Source organism: Sturnira hondurensis, unplaced genomic scaffold (genome assembly GCF_014824575.4).
Source record: "Sturnira hondurensis isolate 20B ecotype Veracruz unplaced genomic scaffold, ASM1482457v3 Scaffold0002840, whole genome shotgun sequence".
In the NCBI taxonomy this organism is placed as follows: domain Eukaryota; kingdom Metazoa; phylum Chordata; class Mammalia; order Chiroptera; family Phyllostomidae; genus Sturnira; species Sturnira hondurensis.
In genome coordinates, this window is record NW_028075471.1 from 12,400,822 (window position 1) to 12,421,529 (window position 20,708).

The window sequence follows — 20,708 nt, forward strand, 5'->3', positions numbered from 1 at the left end:
TCTTCTATCTTTCCCATATTGGTAGTTTCAGGATAAGAAATAAGAACATGTGGCTTGTTTGTTCTTATAGACACTATTCTGAAATTATTCAAGTGTACTCGAGTTTTCCCAGGATATGCATGCACACATACACACACATGCATACACACACATGCATACACACACAAATGTACTTTCCAACTCAGTTATTTAGGAAGATGAGCTTTGTTATATCAACACATTGATTAAAGAATCATGACACAATGGGCAGTGAAATTACATTTCATCTTTTGAGCAGGCAAAAAAGAACATCAAAGAATATCAGTTTTTTTAAAACACTGTGTATAGTCTTTCTAGACTTCCAGCCAAGATGGAGGCAGAGGTAGAAACACTGTGCCTCCTCATACAACCAAAACAAGGACAACAACAAATTTAAAAACAAAAACAACCAACACTGACAGAAAATCAAACCATATGAAAGTCCAACAACCAAGGAGTTAAAGAAGAAACATTCATCCAGACCTGTAGGAGGGGTGGAGATGGGTAGCCGGGCGGAGAGGACTCGAGGACAGGCAGCAGCTGGAAGGCTGGGGCAGGCAAAGCGGAGGCTGGCAGACTGGGCAGTCCCATATTTGCATGCAGATAAACCAAGAGGAGCAATTGGGGAGAGAGACAGAACACAAAACCCAGGATTCCAGTCCAGGGAAATAAAGCCTCAGAGCCCCTGACTGAAAACACCTGTGTGGGTTGAGGCAGCAGTGGGAGAAACTCAGCCTCACAGGAGAGTTCATTGGAGAAACCCACAAGGTCCTAAAATATACACAAACCCACCCACCTGGGAATCAGCACCAGAAGGGCCCAAGTTCCTTGTAAGCAGTGGAGAAAGTGACTGAAAATCAGCAGAGAGCGGAGCAAGGGGCACTGTTCCCCCTCAGACCCCAACTCCACATACAGCATCACAAGGCAGCAACATGGGTTGCCCCACCCTGGTGAACACATAAGGTTCCACCCCTTACTACATAACAGGCATGCTGAGACTAAAAAAAAAGGCCCAAATGAAAGAACAGTTCAAAGCTCCAGAAAACATACAACTAATACAACTAAACAACAAAGAGATAGCCAAACTATCAGATTCACAGTTCAAAACACTGGTTATCAGGATGCTCCAGGAACTCACTGGGTACTTCAACAGCATAAAAAAGACCCAGGCAGCAATGAAGGTTGCATTATGTAAAATAAAAATCTACAGGGAACCCACAATTATGAGAAGGAAACCAGGACTCAAATCAACGGTGTGGATCAGAAGGAAGAAAGAAACATTCAACCAGAACACAAGGAAGAAACAAGAATTCAAAAAAATGAAGAGAGGCTTAGGAACTTCCAGGACATCTTTAAACATTCCAATATCCAAATCATAGGACTTTCGGAAGGAGAAGAGGAACAGCAAGAAAAGGGAAACTTGTGCTCGCTTTGGCAGCACATATACTAAAATTGGAATGATACAGAGAAGAGTAGCACGGCCCTGTGCAAGGATGTCACGCAAATTCGTGAAGCGTTCCATATTTTTAACAGTATGGAATTTTCTCAGAAAACTAAAATTGGACTTGCCTTTTGACCCAGCAATTCCACTGCTAGGATTGTATCCTAAGAACCCTAAAACACCAATCCTAAAGAACATATGCACCCCAATGTTCATAGCAGCACAATTTACAATAGCCAAGAGTTGGAAGCAACCTAGGTGCCCGTCAGTAAATGAATGGATCAAAAAACTATGGTACATATACACAATGGAATTTTATGCTGCAGAAAGAAAGAAGGAGCTTCTACCTTTTACAACAGCATGGATGGAACTGGAAAGCATTGCGCTGAGTGAAGTAAGCCAGGTGTTGAAGGACAAATACCATATGATCTCACCTTTAACAGGAAGCTAAACAACAAAACAAACAAGCAAGCAAAATATAACCAAAGACACTGAAATAGAGAACAGGCGGACAGTGACCAGAGAGGAGGGAATTTCAGAGGAAATAGGGTAGGGATTTAAAGGAACATATATAAAGAATACATGGACAACAACTGAGAAGGGTGGAAATGGGAGGGAGTGGGGGAGCACGGGGGGTGGGATGGGATGGGAGTAATAAACAGAAAACTGTACTTGAAAAATAATTAAATTAAAAAAATTGGGGGGGAAAAAGGAAAACTTATTTGAACAAATAATGAAGGACAACTTCCCCAGTCTGGCAAAGGAAATAGACTTCCAGGAAGTCCAGGAAGCTCAGAGAGTCCCAAAGAAGTTGGACCCAAGGAAGCACTCGTGATGGCACATCATAATTGCATTATCCAAGATTAAAGAGACAAAGAGAATCTTAAAGGCAGCAAGAGAAAAGGAGACAGTTACCTACAAAGGAGTTCCCATAAGACTGATTCTCAAGAGAAACCTTACAGGCAAGAAGGGACTGGAAAGAAGTATTTGAAGTCAACACAGGCAAGGACCTACATCCAAGATTGCTTTATCCAGCAAAGCTTTCATTTAGAATGAAAGGATAAAGTGTTTCCCAGATAAGGTCAAGTTCAAGGAGTTCAGCATCACCAAGCCCTTATTATATGAAATGTTAAAGGGACTTATCTAAGAAAAAGAAGATCAAAACTATGAACACTAAAATAGCAACAAACTCACAGCTATCAACAACTGAACCTAAAAAAAGCAAAAATAAGAAAACCCTAAGCAAACAATAGAACAGTAACAGGATCAGAGAATTGGAATCACATGGAGGGTTATCAGCGGGGGAGTGGGACAGGGAGAGAGAGGCAAAAGGTACAGAGAATAAGGAGCATAAATGGTAGGTAGAAAATAGACAAGGGGAGGTTAAGTATGGTATAGGAAATATAGAAGCAAAACTTATATGTATGACCCATGGACATGAAACAAATGGGGGGAATGTGGGTGGGAGGGGGTGTGCAAGGTGGAGGGGAGTCAAGAGGGGATAATGGGACAACTGTAATAGCATAATCAATAAAATATATTTGAATAATTAGTAATAAAAATAAAGTAAAATAAAACACTATGTATAAAATAAGTAATTTGTTCCGAGTTCTGCTGTTAAAATAATAACAACCCAAGGTAGAATGAGCAGTTCAAAACTTTTCCAAAATGATTACTTTACAATTTTGAGAAGAGCCCTATGCCAAGCTCTTTACAGGCACTGTTTTACTTAAATCTTAGAGTCATCCTACATGAGAGGGGGAAAGACCACAAGGGCAGGAGTCCTGTCCACCTTTTTCACCATTTATCTCAACATCTAGTACCCTGCCATGCATACAGCAGGTACTTAATAAAACTTGTTAACTCAAGGTCAACATTTCTTATATGTTAGACAAATGCAGGTCATAAAACTTAAGCAACTTGTCTGAGACCATAAGGCTGGCCAATGGCTGAGCCAGGCCTCCGATGAAATACAGTGGATTCCTGAGTCCTTTTAATAGCATTTCTAAGAGCGTTCACATTAGCCCTCATTACATCACATCTCAGCAAAGCCACCATGACACACCACCCTGTAGACAGAAACAAACACACTTTTCACCTATTAACCCAGTAGCTGCCATGACAAGGCCCTGACTGTCCTTTCACTCTCCCTTTTACAAAGTGAAACTCGGTCCCCAGTAATTACCTTAGTGTCAGAGACCCATGGGAAAACCTAAAGACCTTCAGTACTAGAGAGGAGCAAAACCACTGACCTGACAGCACAGCTACATACTGTTGGAGGAACGCCCCACCATGCTGATACCAAAATCAGACGATAGGAGCAGGAAGAACGAAAAAGAGGCTCCTATAAATCACCTTCACCCTCCCAACAGGTGTCAGATCTCTAGGTCAGGGAGTCGATCAGAGAAAGAGAACTCTTCACAGAGAAGGGGCGCGAGTCACTGGCTCCTCTATAACTGAGAGAGAAAAAGAAAAGTCTCCTTACAGCCACCTGAGAATCCCTCAATCTCTCAATCTCAACCTCTCTCTCTCTCCCCCCCCATACACACAAACACACACACACACACATACACACACACACCTCAAAACCCCACCCCCATGCCCCACCCCCTCCCATTTGTTCCCACTCTTAAGAGGCTCCATGAATTGCCAACAGTTTCATACCAGTTTCATACAGGTCCTCCTTCCAAGGCAAGGATCTTCCCCTTACCTTCCCTCCTTTCCAAACGTCAGGTTATTTAGCACTAGCTCAGCTCAGACAGATTTTCTGAGTAGCGGCACACCTTTACCTCCCTAAACAAAATCCCTAAGAACAGTGCACCCTCAGGCGTATCCCGCATTCTCCTTCAGGGGACTCCCTGAGGATGTCACTTTTTGATTTTCATCTGCCTTCGGAAGCCACCCAAGTCTAGTAGATTTACAGTACCCATTTCTTGGATGTATGGCCAAGTAAAAAAATGTGAAGAATTTCCATAAGAAGTTGGAAACTTCTGCATCCAACTCACCTATTCTGGGTGCTGATTATACCAAGGACCGCTTCATGAAAACAAGTCTGCTTGGCCAAAAAGCCCCAGGGCATAATTAGCCTTGCTCTAAAACCTTCCAAGGAGGCCAGAACTTACCACACACATTTTCCTTAGCCAAGAAATAGAATGCAGGATATAATGGTTTCCCACTGAGCATCTCCAAAAGAGATGCAACTATGAGGGAGGACCCAAAATAACCAGAATTTATTTATAAAAATTGTGTATTTACTCTTACACATTTTAATTTCAGTCATCTTCTAAGTTTTCTCCATTTGATGCAATACACCTATTGAGACATTTTTTTTCATTGCTCAAACAGTTTTTGAACTCATCGATTTTAATGTCTTTTAGTATTTCTGCCATTTTTTACCACCTCTTCCATGTTTCCCTTTGAGGACTTTTTTCATCTGGTGAAACAAAAAAAAAAAGTGACTGGGGAGAGATTGGGTAAACAGGGAGGTTGGGACATGGGGGTCATGCCGGTTTTGGTCAAAAACTGCTGAACACTGAGAAAGGTATGAGCAGGCGCATTGAAACAGTCTTCAAAAAAATTCACTGGGGCCAAACACAGCCTCTCACAACAACACCAGCTAGTACACTGATACAGATGGTCCCTAGAACAGTCACCTCGCAGGGGGAGCCTGTACTACAAGGGGCCCACCCTCCAGAAGATAATTTGGGTTTTTGTGGGGTATCCCCCCTCATATCTGACAAACGTTCCCTCTGTCCAAAGCATCCAGTCAATGGAGTCCAGACAGACAACCTTGGGGATCATTCAGTGCAGGGGCATCCAACCTTTGGGCATCTCTGGGCCACACTGGAAGAAGAGTTGTCTTGGGCCACACATTAATATATTGTGACATGAAATCACACAAAAAAAGTCTCACAATGTTTTAAGTAAATGTACGATTTTGTGTTGGGCCATATTCATAGCCATCCTGGGCCCCATGTGGCCCTCGGGCCATAGGCTGGACACCCTTGATTAGCGTTGAAAAACTTCCATCATTTGCACCCCATCCTCATGACTTTTGCCACAACTCAGTACTAACTCTACTATTCCATCTTGACTTTTAAAAACGTTTCTTTTTTGTAATGAAATGTACTTTAAATGAAAACCTTCTATCATTTCTAAGGAGACATACAGAATTAGCTGCCATAAAAATAAGGCAACTCAAAGAAAATACAGTGAAAGCCAAATGATATTAAGACCTATAGCCTCTCAATTATTAAGGGAAATTAGTAAACTTTGAGGAGTGTTAAAGTCGCACTGGCCCCTGGAATTAATGGGAAAGGGCAAAGCACTGAACCTGAATTGAGGCAGGAACTCCAATGAGAAGACAAAATGGGAGGGCTTTATTTCAATCTTCCCTGTACCGCGGATGTATATGCTCAACATAGCTTACAGTGGACCGCTTCTCAGAGACACTGATGTTACTCACCAAGGCCAAAACTTTCACCCTAACGCAGGGGTGTCAAACTCATTTTCACCAGGGGCCGCATCAGCCTCATGGTTGCCCTCAAAGGGCTGAAATAATTTTAGGACTGTATAAGTATAACTACTCCTTCACTGTTAAGGAGTTGAAATTACACTTGGCCCTTTGAAGGCAACTGCAAACCTGATGTGGCCCCCCGTGAAAACGAGTTTGACACCCCTACCCTAACGTAACCAACTGGGGCAAGGCTTCTCCTCAAGACATCCAGGTCTATGAGAGAGTCGGTAGGGATATTATTTTCCTATTTCCTATTTTCAACAAAAGAGTTTGGACGGCAAACTAGCAGTAATTTTCTAGCATCTGAGACGTTAAACAGTTGACAGATGAAGGCACTGCCAAACACCCGAGGAAATTCCGACTGGCTAGGTCAGCCAGAACTCCAGACAGCAGGCCCTGGAACTGGAAATGCTAATGGAAGGGAAAGTGTGTTAGCGAGACACAAAAACAGCAAGGCGTTCTTTCTTCGGCAGTATTGACCTTCAAGGTCACAGAAAAGTAGTAAAACCTTGGGTGCTTGTACCTGTTTCCCAGAGTTCAGATGAAAGGATTCTTTTTTCCCCAACAACAGAGATCACGGCCACCTCACAGAGTTCCTGCAATGTCTCCACCGTGAGGGTAAAAGACAAAGGGAAAAGCCTGGAGACGGTGGCTGAAGTGCAAGAGACCTGTGACTGCATCCCAGTGCTGCCACGCGCAAGGCCTCAGGCTGCTCATCTGAAAACGGAGATAATTTGAGGATCAAATGAAACAATGGACCTAAAATATCGGGCATAGTATCGGACACACAGTGGCTTCTCCCCTAAAATCCATGAAAACCCACAAAAATCTTTTAAATCAATATTAACTTAGCATTTACTTTATGGCATATACTACATGCTTAATATGGATAGCCTCTGTTCTAAGTGTTACAGACATCCGACTCGTTAATCTCACAGAACCCCATGAAGTTGGCACTAGTATTAATACCATTTAACAGATGAAAACAATGAGGCACAGAGAGGTTTGGTAACGTGCCCAAGATCACAGGATTAAACAGTGGAGACAGGAATCAAACCTAGGCAGTCTGGCTCCACAGCTCACACTCCCCCGTATTGCAATGCCTGTGAAATGCCAGAGAAAAAAACACTAAAAGAGCCCAAAATACTGACTAGAGGGTTAGCTACATAATAAAGCAAGTAGAGTAAAATATTTATGGCAGAATCTATTAGTAGGCATACGGCTGTTCATTACAAAATTATTTCCGCTTCGCTGTACGTTTAAAATTTTTCATAATAAAATGTTGGGAGGACAGCAAGGAAGAGCTCAGAATATCACTTCATGCTCAAAAATGGTAGGCCGCTCAAGACAGGCTCTGCCAATAATGTCATGGTGAGAGGATTAAAAAGACCGTGTCCCAGTTACACTCTACAGGCCACAGAATCAAGTTACAGGTGACTCCAACTGGGGTCAAGGGCTAGGAAAGATAGAGAACCATGAGGGCTGGAAACCCAGGTCCCCCACCAGCTCAGCGAGAGAAACCATCTCCCCCGTGAAAACGTCAATGGAAATGCCGGGCCAAAGCAATCATCTGGAAACCGTTTCTGGACACTGTACAGGCAAACAGACTCTGCTTCTCCTGAAATGGCTAAGAATGCAGTGGGCCAACCATGCCTATCTTTAGTGCTGGCAAATACCCAAGACAAGTGAAAAGATTTCAACTTCTCAGGTGCTAGAGAGAAATACCAGCACTTAAAAGCCTCCCATGGAATGAAAGGGAGGGAAGGGTGAGGAAGGGGTTTCACCCAGATGCAGCTGAGCTGGCAATTAACAAGGAGAACAGAAGTGAGTGTCCAGGGAGAAAGTCCTAGCAGTGCTCAAAAAGTGGACAGACTTGCATCTGTCCAAAATGTGCCCTGGACTTGCGTCCAAATACTTCTTTGAGAAAAACCTTCTACTGAAGGCCTCCCACCTTCTAGACTGGTGCTGGGGGCTTGAAAGGGAAGACAGACATGGGAAGGAAAGGATGATAAGGAACAAGGGGATGAAGTTTTAGGCATGTCCATATACAGTAGTAAAAGTAGAAAATGGTTTACTTTGGAAGGGCAACTTGGCAGTGTAATAAAACCATAAAATGTATTTGCATTTTCAAGCAGAAAGTCTACTACTGGGATTTTCCTTTATAAATAAATACAATTCCCTGTGCATAAAGATCAAGGTACAAGAACATATTACCCACTGCCGCATTATTTGTTAAAAACAACAGGTCCTGAGTTGGAAAGAACCTTAATGCTCAACAGCGGGGGACTGGTTAAATGAATTGAGTATGGAACAGTGACATGAAGGGGCACCTAAGTCACTGAAAAGAATAAAACCAATCTCAGTGCTAATGGAAAAAGGACTCCAAAACACAGCTGTAAATATTAACTGAAAATAATGAGTGGAAACTGATACATACATATCATCAAAGGATACATAATGTATATATGCATACATGTACACATATACATATACACACATATATTCTGCTTTCTATTTTTTCTGTGAACTTTATTACAAGAAAGGAGGGAAAGGGAAGAGGAAAAGAATATACTTATAATAGTATAAACAATTTCTAGAGAAAAAAAACCATCTAGGAAAAGTCAGGGCATCAAAGACTTTTCACTCTTTTGTACCATCTGAATTTTTTATTCCACATCTATTCTCCCTTTTTTACTTTAAATAAAAGTCATTACATATGGATATCCCAAATCAGCCCACTGAAAGGACATTTTGTATAGCTTCACAGTGTATTTATTGTATTGTTTGTGAGTTTGTACCAAATTATTTTCTAAGGAGCTATGACAATTAGCGGTATCCCATAAAATACTGTACATTAGTGTAGGACTTTAAAGCTCACTTTCATATAGATTGACTACTCCTGATTAAAACCTTCAGGGAAAAAAAATGGGTCACTTCCATGGACAGTCTATCAAGGAACTCTTGAGTAATAAAAAGCAAAGTCTCAGGCTCTTGATTTTTGGAAATTAAGTTGATTCACAGTTTCCAAATGATTAAAACTCAGTCTTCTTTAAAATCACAGGTCTTCCTTTTAAGTACACATAGATCTTTCAAGTGATGCAATGCAGAAATTCCTCAGATACCGCATCTACATGCTGAGATGGTAAGATTCTGAAAAGACATTTTACTGATGCCCCTTGGTTACCAGTAAAAACACGTAGGACTAAGATCGGCACTAGCCCAGAAACCTCTATTAAGATACCATGAGGCCCCACTGCTTTTCTAAAATATTTGACTCACATAGAATCTAACAGTTTACGTGATGTTTAGTCAAAACATCTCTGTGAGCCTACTGCAATTAAATGCCTCCTATGTATTAGATACTTCACAGGACTCCCGTAAATCTAATACTCAATTTACACAGGATGTACCTAAGAACAGAACTGCTAAATAACTTGTTCTGTTAGAAGCATTTAGCAAAAGGCTAAACAAACCCAATTCAAAATACTTCAAGTGAAAGAGTAAAGGTTTATAACACTAAGGTTCTTGACAGAACCCCAGCAAAAGAAAGTGGAGACGGAAACCTGGTCGGGATTATCTCCAGTCCTGTGGCTTCATTTTCTTTCACTGCAAACCAGCTTCTTGTACATGCCAAAAGCATGGCTCTCGGTCCCCTGTCCATTTGTAACCATTTCATCAGGAGCAGGGACATATCTCATGTTTGGAATTAGGAGCCTTTGGAGTCACAGAGGTCTTTGCTGGGGGGGNAAACTCAGTCTTCTTTAAAATCACAGGTCTTCCTTTTAAGTACACATAGATCTTTCAAGTGATGCAATGCAGAAATTCCTCAGATACCGCATCTACATGCTGAGATGGTAAGATTCTGAAAAGACATTTTACTGATGCCCCTTGGTTACCAGTAAAAACACGTAGGACTAAGATCGGCACTAGCCCAGAAACCTCTATTAAGATACCATGAGGCCCCACTGCTTTTCTAAAATATTTGACTCACATAGAATCTAACAGTTTATGTGATGTTTAGTCAAAACATCTCTGTGAGCCTACTGCAATTAAATGCCTCCTATGTATTAGATACTTCACAGGACTCCCGTAAATCTAATACTCAATTTACACAGGATGTAACTAAAGAACAGAACTGCTAAATAACTTGTTCTGTTAGAAGCATTTAGCAAAAGGCTAAACAAACCCAATTCAAAATACTTCCAGTGAAAGAGTGAAGGTTTATAACACTAAGGTTCTTGACAGAACCCCAGCAAAAGAAAGCGGAGACGGGAACCTGGTCGGGATTATCTCCAGTCCTGTGGCTTCATTTTCTTTCACTGCAAACCAGCTTCTTCTACATGCCAAAAGCATGGCTCTCGGTCCCCTGTCCTTCTTTGTAACCACTTCATCAGGAGCAGGGACATATCTCATGTTTGGAATTAGGAGCCTTTGGAGTCACAGAGTTCTTTGCTGGGGGGGGGGGGGGGTTGTCCTGTGCATTATAGACTGTTTAGGTGAGATGCCTGATGGACCTCCCTCTTCCCCAGCTGTGAAAATCACATCCTCTCCAGCCACTGCCAAATACCTCTAGGAAGCAAAGTTGCCAATGACCTACAGAAGCTAACCTACCTGCTCAGTTTGCCTTCTGAATCGCTGAGGGAGGGCAAGTGCTGATTGGCTGGCCTGTTGACAAATAAACTATGGCAAGCTTGAACTCACAAGGTGACACCTTGATAGACTCGTGGGTTTAAGGGGGCAGTTTTCAGAAGTAGAGAGTTGTCATTCTACCATTGCCAATGAAATTTTATCTCATTTCATTAAGTTATATTTAAGTGACCACATGTAACTATTGGCTACCAAACAGGACAGCACAACTTTAGGTATTGAGAGAGTTCAGTTTCCTTTAGAACAGCCACTGGGACATACAGGGTCCGGCAGGAGGGACGCCTGCTTGAGTGCGGTTGGTACAGCAATAATATGGGTGTGATCATTTATAGTTTTAACTTGAACATTTCACCTAAAATGCCATATGGTGTGCTTGAGTGTGATATATTCGTTACAGAATTGCATGCTTATGATTTTGTAATAAAAGACAGAATTATGTACTTATGATTTTGTAATAAAAAGGGTGTTATTTGCGCCAGACCCCCCTGTAGTAGGGACTAAGGAAGTATTTGCTGAATTAATGAGTACATAAATGGACAAAGCTGGACCCAGCATGCAACCAGGAAAAGATTATTAAACAAAGTCAGAGGGCTCCAGTCTAGGCAGAATGAGGCCTCAACAGCAAAGAACAGGAAAGTGGCCAGTCAAGAAGGAGAGGAGGTAAACACTGTGCTCACCTCCTCCCAGAACTCTATCCAAATTACAACTACAGTGTTTTGCCATGCATAATACAAGCTTTGCTAGCCAAATTTTTGAGGGAAAAATAAGGGTGTGCATTATACATGGGTAGTACTAATTCCATATCTATATAAGTGTTTTTAACTATTTTATTTATGCTTATGGGTTAAAAGTATAACTCTAGATAGCAATAATGATATCCACATCCAAAATAATATCCTGGAATATTAAAAGCAGTGAGTTACCTATAAAGGAGTCTCCAATAGGACTGTGAGCTCATTTTTCAAAAGATACTTTGCAGGCTAGAAGGGACTGGTAAGAAATATTTAAAGTTATAAAAAGTAAGGAGCTAGATTACTCTATCCAGCAGAGCTATCATTTATAATGGAAAGGTATAAAGTGCTTCCCAGACAAGGTAAAGCTAAAGGAGTTCATCATCACCAAGCCATTATTACTGAAATGTTAAAAGGACTTATTTAAGAACATCAAAACTATGAACATTAAAATGGCAATGAATTCACAAATATCAACAATAGAATCTAAAAAACAAACTAAGCAGACAAGCAGAACAGAAACAAACTCATAAATATGGAGATTATTTGAATGGTTACCAGTTGGGACAAGGAAGTAGGAGAATGGAGGAAAAGGTGCAGGAATTAAGAAGTAAAATCGGTAGGTACAAGGTAGACAAGGGGATGTTAAGAAGAGTATGAGAAATGGAAAAGCCAAAGAACTTACATGTATGACCCATGGACATGAACTAAGGGAGGGGTTGATGGAGGGAATGGCAGTACTGGGTAGAAGGGGACGAAGGGGGAAAAACTGTAATAGCATAACCAATAAAATATATTTAAAAAAACAAAGGCTATAACAAGAGACAAAGAAGGACCCAGCAATTCCACTTCTGGGTATTTACTGAAGAAATGCAAAATACTAATTCAAAAAGGCAAAAGCATCCATATGTTCACTTCAACATTATTTACAATAGCCAAGATACGGAAGCAACCTAAGTGTTCCTCAAAAGATGAATGGATTAAGAAGTGTGTGTATGTAAATGGAATATGATTCAGCCATAAAAAATAGAATGAAATCTTGCCATCTGCCACAACATGAATGGACCTAGTAGTAGTACTGTGCTAAGTGTAGTAAGTCAGACAGAGAAAGACGAACACCACACAATTTCACTTACATGTGGAATCTAAAAAATAAAATAAACAAAACAGAAACAAACTCATAGATACAGAGCGTATTTTGATTGTTGCTAGATGTGAGGGGGGTTGTGGGGATGGGTGAAAAAGGCGAAGGGATTAACAAGTGCAAATAGGCAGTTACAAAATAGTCACAGGGATGTTAAATACACCATAGGGGAAATGGTCAATAATATTATAGTATTTATTGGCTGGGTAGCTCAGTTAGTTATAGTGCTGTCCCAATATTTCATGGTGATAAGTTTGATCCTGGCTTCTTCTATGTGATCTTGGTCAGGGCACATTATTTATGCTTATTACTTGCATAAATAAGTGGAACAAATTGATGTTTCTCTCTCCCTTTCTCTCTCTCTAAAATCAATAAATAAGAATAGTAATGATATTGTAATAACTATGTAGAGTATCAGAAGGGTAAGATATTTATTGGGGTGATCACTTTTTAAGTAATATAAATGCCTAATCACTGTTATATACCTGAAACTAACATAATATTATATGTCAACTATAACTGAAAAATTAAAAAATATTTAAAATATTGTTAAAAAGCAAGAATCCGGAAAATGTAAGTAACCCAAGTGTCCACTGACATAGACTTATAATGATATTATTCAGCTCTAAAAGGAAGGAAATTTTGGCACATGCTAAAACATGGATGAATATTGAAGACATTACATTAAGTGAAACAGGTTAGTCAAAAGATTAATATTGTATGAGTCAACTTATATGCAATGACTAGAGTAGTCAGATTCATTGAGGCATAAAGCCGAATGGCAGTTGCTAGGGGTGGGGGAGCAAGAAACTGGAAGTTAGTGTTTGGATACACAGTATCACTCTAAAAAGTTGAAAAAGTTCTGGAGATGGACCATGGCAATGGTTGCAAAACAATGTGAATGTAATTAATGCCACAGGAAGAACTGTACACTCGGAAATAGTTAAAATGGCCATTTTAATATTATGTGTATTTTACTATAAAAAAAAAGAAAGAAGAAGCCCTGGCTGGTGTATCTCAGTGGATTGAGCACGGGCCTGCAAACCACACGATCACGGTTCGATTCCCAGTCAGGGCACATGCCTGGGTTGCAGGCCAGTTCCCAGCGGGGGACGCATAAGAGGCAACCATACATTTATGTTTCTCTCCTTCTCTCCTTCCTTTACCCTTTAAAGATAAATAAATTAAATATTTTTTTAAAAAAAAAAGGAAAAAGAAAAGGAGGGAGTCTGAGGGAAGGAGGGAGAAGGAACAAACTGGGAAAGCCTAACACAGTACAGTAAACAGAGCCTCACTCTTCTTCATGCCTTCCCTGTGTTAAAATTATACATCCATGCCCTTTGCCATGCGACTTCTCAGGTCCTTCTGAGATGGACGGAGTACACTTCCCTGCACCATGAATCCCAGGATTGACGTGCATTCTGGGATTCTGCTTTGGCCAATGGAACGTTCCTGGACATGACAAGACACAAGCAGAGGCTTCAAATGTGCTTTTGTAGTCTGCTAGCCCTCTTTCACTCTGGTGATTCACCATGAGCAGAATACATCAGAGTAGTTACTAATCAGAGAAGAAAGAAGAAACAAATAGAGCAGACCCCAACCCAACCCCATACTCTAGAGCAAAGACCAGCCTAACGTAGAGTCACCCACAAAGTTATGACTGAGAGCAAGACATCTTGGCTGTGAGCAAGACATAGGCTGTGGGTTTGGGAAGCAGTTTGTTGCACAGCAAGTTTATACCAAGAGCTACCTGATACAATGAGTTTCAATGGTTATAGCTTTGCAACCAAAAGAATGATAAAAGAATAATGAATATTTGCCACAAGGGCAGTTAAGAACCAGGTGTATTCTTGAATTACAGATATATTAGTTCTTTTAAATACAATGCCCTGGACCATGTACTTTTATGAATCGTGATTCAGAACGCCCACTAGGCCTCAGAGCCTTAAAGAAGGCGGGTCCAACGTAGAATTATGCTTCATTCTTAAGGGGCTGTGGCTTATGGTTTTAAGTGGTGTTGAACCTGAGGAAAACACATCCTGGCACCCCTCAAAATTCATTATCATCCCTGGAGACAATCTAATTGTAAAAGGATCCAATTTGAAATGCTCCCTGAAGCACTTCAGGCCTCACTCAACATTCTCCTCTTAGGGTGAGCTGGGATGGGAGTAGAAGACAGAAAACTGTACTTGAACAACAGTTAAAATAAATTTTAAAAAAATAAAAATAAATAAAGTTTTAAAAAAACATTCTCTTCTTAAAATTTCTCCTTTCAGCAGCCCCTGGCAGTCACTCGGAGCTGTCAGCCAACATATTCTACTATCCGAGGCCCTTCACCCAGAAAGGAAATTAAATTTGCATCCAAGTCAAGCACATGTTTGTATGCAGTTCAAAAAAATCAAACCAGGGAAACTCTGTGGGCTCACAGGAGCTCTGTCATCACACAGAGATTTGTGGAGCTGACTCAAGCACCCTCACTTCCACAGGACAGTGTGCCTCCCTGTAACCTGCTAGGGGGAGCCCGGCCCAGCTTCCTGACAATTTGCTTGCCTGGGCTTTAAACAGCTCCACACCCAATCCCATCTTCCCTACCCCTCTGCACCAAGCAGCCAAGGAGGGAGATGGTTTGGAATTTTATTCCCCTCAGTAGGAATAAACTCCCTACCCCACTAGGGCCCAAGCTCAGCACAGCTTCCTCTTGAGCACACTCAATAATCATTAGTATACCCAGCAAGTGTACCCAGCACATTAGTGTACCCAGCAAGAAGGAGCAGAAGGTAAATGCCGGGGCAAATGGGAAAACATCCTATGGGGCCAAGGAGAGCACTTCAGAAAATACTGACTCAAGGGAATAAGGGCAAGGGGATCAGTCAAGGCTCCCTCAGTCCCACTGCCTCCATCCCAGCAGCCTGACTGATCCCTAAATCTGCCACATCACATGACAAAGTGGACCCATCACTTGCTTGGAAAACCAGCAGGACATAAGGCAGCAGGTAGTGGGAACACACACAACAGCGGTAGAAAAAGAAGTGAAAGACAGAAGACCATTAAGAATGAGATTTATGACAAACTCATTGTTGTAAATTTAAATGGTTAGCTACTGTAAAAAAAAAAAAGAAGAAGAAATTCAAATTGCCTCACTATTGTTAGAAAGATGTTCACCAGCCCTGACCTGTGTAGCTCAGTTGGTTGTAACATCATCCCATAGGCCAAAGGGTCACAGATTAAATTCCCCATCAGGGCACATGCCCAGGTCACAGGTTTGATCCGTGGTTCGGATGCATATGAGAAGGCAACTGATCGATGTTTCTCTCTCATATCAATGTCTGTCTGTCTGTCCGTCTGCCTGTCTCTCTCTCTCTCTCTGAAAGCAAAAAAAAAAAAGTCCTCCACTGAAGATTTTTTTAAAAAATGTTCACCAAATGATGAAATTTTGCTGATTATACCTTAGCAATTTTAAACACTTCCTGATGCAGTAACATTCCATTGCCCAGTGTGTACCTCATATGCATATAACAAACACATTTGTGTTTTTTAATTTAAATTGCAATCTAATTAATTAAGTAGTTATTCCTTTGAAGTTACTTTCTGTTATATATCCTCCTGGGTGGTCAGCCCTGTCTGCACTTTACTTGCCCAGAACCATCTGTTCCCTGATTTTTATTTAAAGTTCCTAGTCAGGCTGACATTTCATGGATTCCTGCTAAAGTGGTTATGACCCCTTTGGAGGATTAGGGTTGGGTGAGAGAAGCTGCGCATGATAAAAATAATGAGGGGGAAGAGAAGGGAGAATCAGACAAGCAAGGGACGTTAAAATCAACTACTAATGGTTAACAGTTACTGAGCACGTACAAGTATATGTATATACTCAATCCTCAAAACAACATAAGCATGTTAAGTTATTCTAATTTCATACATGGGAAAATAAGCTCAAAAGTGCGTAGGCTTCTTGACTGAGGCCACGTATCTGGTAAATAGTGGTGCTTGGATTAAAGTCCTGTTCTCTAAACAACATCGCTAGTGTCCTGCCCTCCAGGGAGGTGCCAAATACCTTTATCAAGACAAGAGGTAATGGAATTGGTACCCTTCCAAGAGGTATCAGCCCACTCGTCTCAGCCCCCTGTCTTAACACTGATTAAAATTTAATGAGATGAAGTACATTTTCCTGAGGCCTCTAATCTGGTATTTTCTCTTCCTGTCTCCTCACTCTCCTCCTCCTCCTTTTTTTTCATCTTTAGCACCTTGACAAATAAAGTACCAAAAAGTCCCTTTGTGTCTGTCACCCACAATTTTATAAGATACTCCATTCAAAGTTCTGACTATTGCAGCCTACATGATACTCTGACACCAACTGGGCCGAACCATGTTGTAAGGGCTTTGTTTACACACAGCAAACAGTGAAACTAAAGGTGTCCTGGCAAAACTATAAAACTGCAGAAACATGCAGCAACTGTACATAAGTATATACATTTATGAATAGCAGAGTAACAAAGACCTTGACATCTGGGTTTGAAACTCAACTCTAATTCTCACGGATTTCTGGATTGTGTGTTTAATCTTACTTTCATTAAAAGGAAAATAGGGATGGTCATTATACCACCTTGTGAGAATGAACAGAAGAAACATACATAAATTGGTGATCATTTTCCAATATATACAAATACCAAATTGTTATACTGTATACTTGAAATTAATTAGCATATAATGTTGTATGTCGATTGTATCTCAATTTTTTTTTTTTAGCTTAAAAAATATTACCTCCCAGTGTCTGTGGGTCAGGAATCCCAGAGAGGCTCAGTTTGGTGGTTCTGGGTCAGCTCTCTCACACCTTTCCCAAGTGTCGGTAGCAATGCGGTCAGCCTCGGCTGGCAGGGTCTGGAGAATACCCTTCCAAGCTCACTCACTAGGCTGTTGACAGGGGCTTCATTTAATCCCTCACCACATGGGCCTCTCCACTAGGATGCTCGCAACACAGCTTCCCCCAAACGGAGGGACCTACGAGAGGGGGAAGGGAAAAACTGCCCAGGACAGAAGGCAGTCTTTCATTTTATAACAATCTCAGAAGTGGCATACCATCGCTTCTGCCGGTCACTACACTAGGGGTCACAAGGAACATCTAGGAGAGTGTGAGAAAAGACTGTATAAGGGTGTGAATCACAGGAAGCAGGAACCATTGGGGGACTTCTCTGCAGGCTGTAAAGTTTGAAATCATCAAATCTTCTAAATCCTAGAGCCAAACTCAGGCAAAGAAAAACTGACACAGCACGGTAAGCAGAGTTGTTTTTGCGCAGCTGCAAAAACTTCTACAAACCATCCATTTTATATCACAAAGATAAAAATAGAAATATCTATGAAAAAGAAAAGAATTATCCAGGAGAAATATCAACTCCTTTTCCTATACCAAAAATGATTGAAATGTTCTTGCTACCTAACTTCTACTCATGGGAATCTTGATTTCCATGCTAAAAATTCAGGACTTGGCTCAGCAAACACACCAGTGCCCAGACGGTAAATTCTGCAAATCACCTCTCTCTTTCTAGAGCAAAGGCTAGGCCTAAATGGAAAAAAAAAAAGAGTTTAGACCACAAAATGGTCTGTCACCTCTAGCCTGTGTATAGCCTGTGTACAGGCAGAACATTTTAGTAAGGCATAAAATAGAAGGAAACACTTTTCTGAAACACCATATTATCCAAGTCTGAATTAGAAGATGGATTTTACACCATGAAAAGTTTCGCAATGATTTCTCTCTTCTCCTTCACTTGTAATTAAATGTCACTCAGACTTGGACTGAATTCAAGTCCTAACTGACAAATGTTGATTCCCCTGAGTTGGAGCTCTTACCTGACAGGATCAAGCCCATGGGTAACTTTACTTGGCACATTCTTCTTCGTTTTAAATATTTCCAGAGGATGGGGACAATGGGCAGCATGGATTAATACACAATACCTCAAATTATATTTTTGCACTAGAATTAAGAAGAGACAAACGCCAGGCTGAACATGTTGCAGCTGAATGATGGATGGGGCCTCTCCTGCAAAGGGCAGACTTTTTTTTTTATGGCTGCTTCCCTTCCTGGTTCCTTCAAAATTGCCCTTTGCAAGTGTTTCATCATAGTTCTACTCTGAATGCTAAAAAGCCAGCATGTTTGGTGAACTCAACCACATCTTTCTGTGTGGGCGGCCGACTCAGTGGGCCCTCCCTAGTCAGCCCATATGTGTTCATGTAAGAGCTGCTGAGTCATAGTTATTCACAATTAAAGCAAATCATCACTAGGCCCTGACCAGGTAGCTCAGTCAGTTAGAGCACTGCCCCCCACGGCCCCCGCCCCACAACCCCTGATACACCAAGGCTGAGAGTTTGATATCTGGTCAGGGCACATATAAGATAAAACCAATGAATGCATAAGTAAGTGGAACAACAAATTGTTGTCTCTTTCTCTTTCTCTCCCCGCCCCCACCTTCCTTTCTCTATAAAATCAATTTTTTAAAAAAGCAAATCATTACTAACACCTTCAAATAATGGAATTTACTGTACGTGACTACCTTTAAACAGAATGTGTGTATGGGGGTGGGGGCAGTGTTAAAATGTAGACCCTACAAAATTTACTTTAAAAACCTTTGTCACTGATGAGCTTATTGGTGGTAAAAAAAAAACAAAAACAAATTATCATGAACTACAGTTCATTATTCTTGCACTTGACTGGGCTACTCTTTTAAAACAAACTTAATTACATACAAGAATCAATCAAAACACACTTAGCTCAAAGGACAAGTGACCATGAAGAAGTATTAGAAGTTGTGCAGGATGTCCTGACTGGTACAGTTAGTTCACTGGGTTGGGTGTTGTCCCACAAACCAAAAGGTCACCAGTTCAATTCCCAGTCAGGACACATGCCTGTGTTGCCAGCCAGGTACCCAGTCGTGGGTATTTGAGATGCAACCCATCAATGTTTCTCTCCCTCTCTTTCTTCCTCTCTTCCCCTCTCTAAAAATAAATAAATAAAATATTTGAGGGAAAAATAAATCTTTGAGGAAAAAATCTAGGATCATTTAGCATGATCCTAAATTAGCAGACGCTTTATTACCTGCCCTAATCAAATCACACGCTTTCACACTTGCTTTGTTAAAAAGAAACAACAGGTAGAGGGCATCCTCAAACCTTCTCAGCAGTATCTCCTACAGGTATTTTCAAGTAGAAATCAATTGCACATTTCAAGTTAAAAAGAAATGGAAACCACTCCAACGGGCAGTATTTCAAATTCCAATTTTAGGAAACCAAAATGTCAATTAAAGCACTTAACCTTGGACCTTTTTAGAGATGCTCAATACTTAACTTAAAAGGTGTGGTGGCATTATAAGGTCTGCTTCCATTTAATCTGTGCTTTAGGCATCTCAGCATTGGAAAGGACCCCAGAGCTCACCACAGAGTCTAACCCTGTGGTGTGCGGACACCCCATGCCCCAGTATCACACATGGAAGGATGTTACGCTCAGCCTGCCAGCGCTGCATCTGACTTCATCCTGAGACCACACTCAGGCATGGGTTCCAAAGGAGCCTTTTCAAAACCAGATCACTGCTCAGCTGAAGACCCACCATCCTTACCATAAATTCCAACTTCATCTCCACAATCCACAAAGCCAAGCATGATCTGGCCATGGCCTTGTCTTCGAGCCATCGCCCATTTTTGTGCCACTGGAGCCACACTGGTCCTCTGGCTCTTCCTCACTCACTGGCTTCTTTTCTGCCTCAGGGACTCTGTTGGTGTTGCTCCCTCTGCTCCACATCTTCAGAGGGCAAATCCCTGGAATCCAGGTCCTGTCTCAAATATCAGCTTCTCTGGGCCTTCCCTGACCACTCTATCTAATATTGCACCCCCCGCTATCCCTATCGCCAGCTGCTATTTTTAGCTGCATTATTTTATTAGCATGCCTATTATCTACCTATTATGTATACCATATGGGTATACATAAGAAGGTAAGCTCTATACTAATAGCAGTTAATAAAAACCAAGACTTATAATTTGTGTAAGACTTACTGGGTGCCAGGACAGTTCCAAGCACCTTAGTTCTCGTAACAACCCAAAAAGGCAGGTAAAAGCATTAGCCCCATCTTACAAACGAGAACACTGAAGCCCACAGAGGTTAAGTAATTTGCCGAACACACAGCTACCAGGTAGTAAAACTGGGATGTAAATCCAAAGTGTGTGACCCCA

The 20,708-nt window shown here is 41.2% G+C and overlaps 1 protein-coding gene and 1 non-coding gene across 16 annotated transcripts in view; one reads left to right on the forward strand and one right to left on the reverse strand.

The window, feature by feature from the left end:
• Positions 1-20,708, reverse strand: part of MAGI1 (membrane associated guanylate kinase, WW and PDZ domain containing 1) — a 614,474-nt gene that overhangs the window by 545,652 nt on the left and 48,114 nt on the right. The window lies entirely within an intron of this gene.
• Positions 1,441-1,546, forward strand: LOC118983724 (U6 spliceosomal RNA). Its single transcript, XR_005065782.1, has one exon. It is a non-coding gene; the product is annotated as a U6 spliceosomal RNA (small nuclear RNA).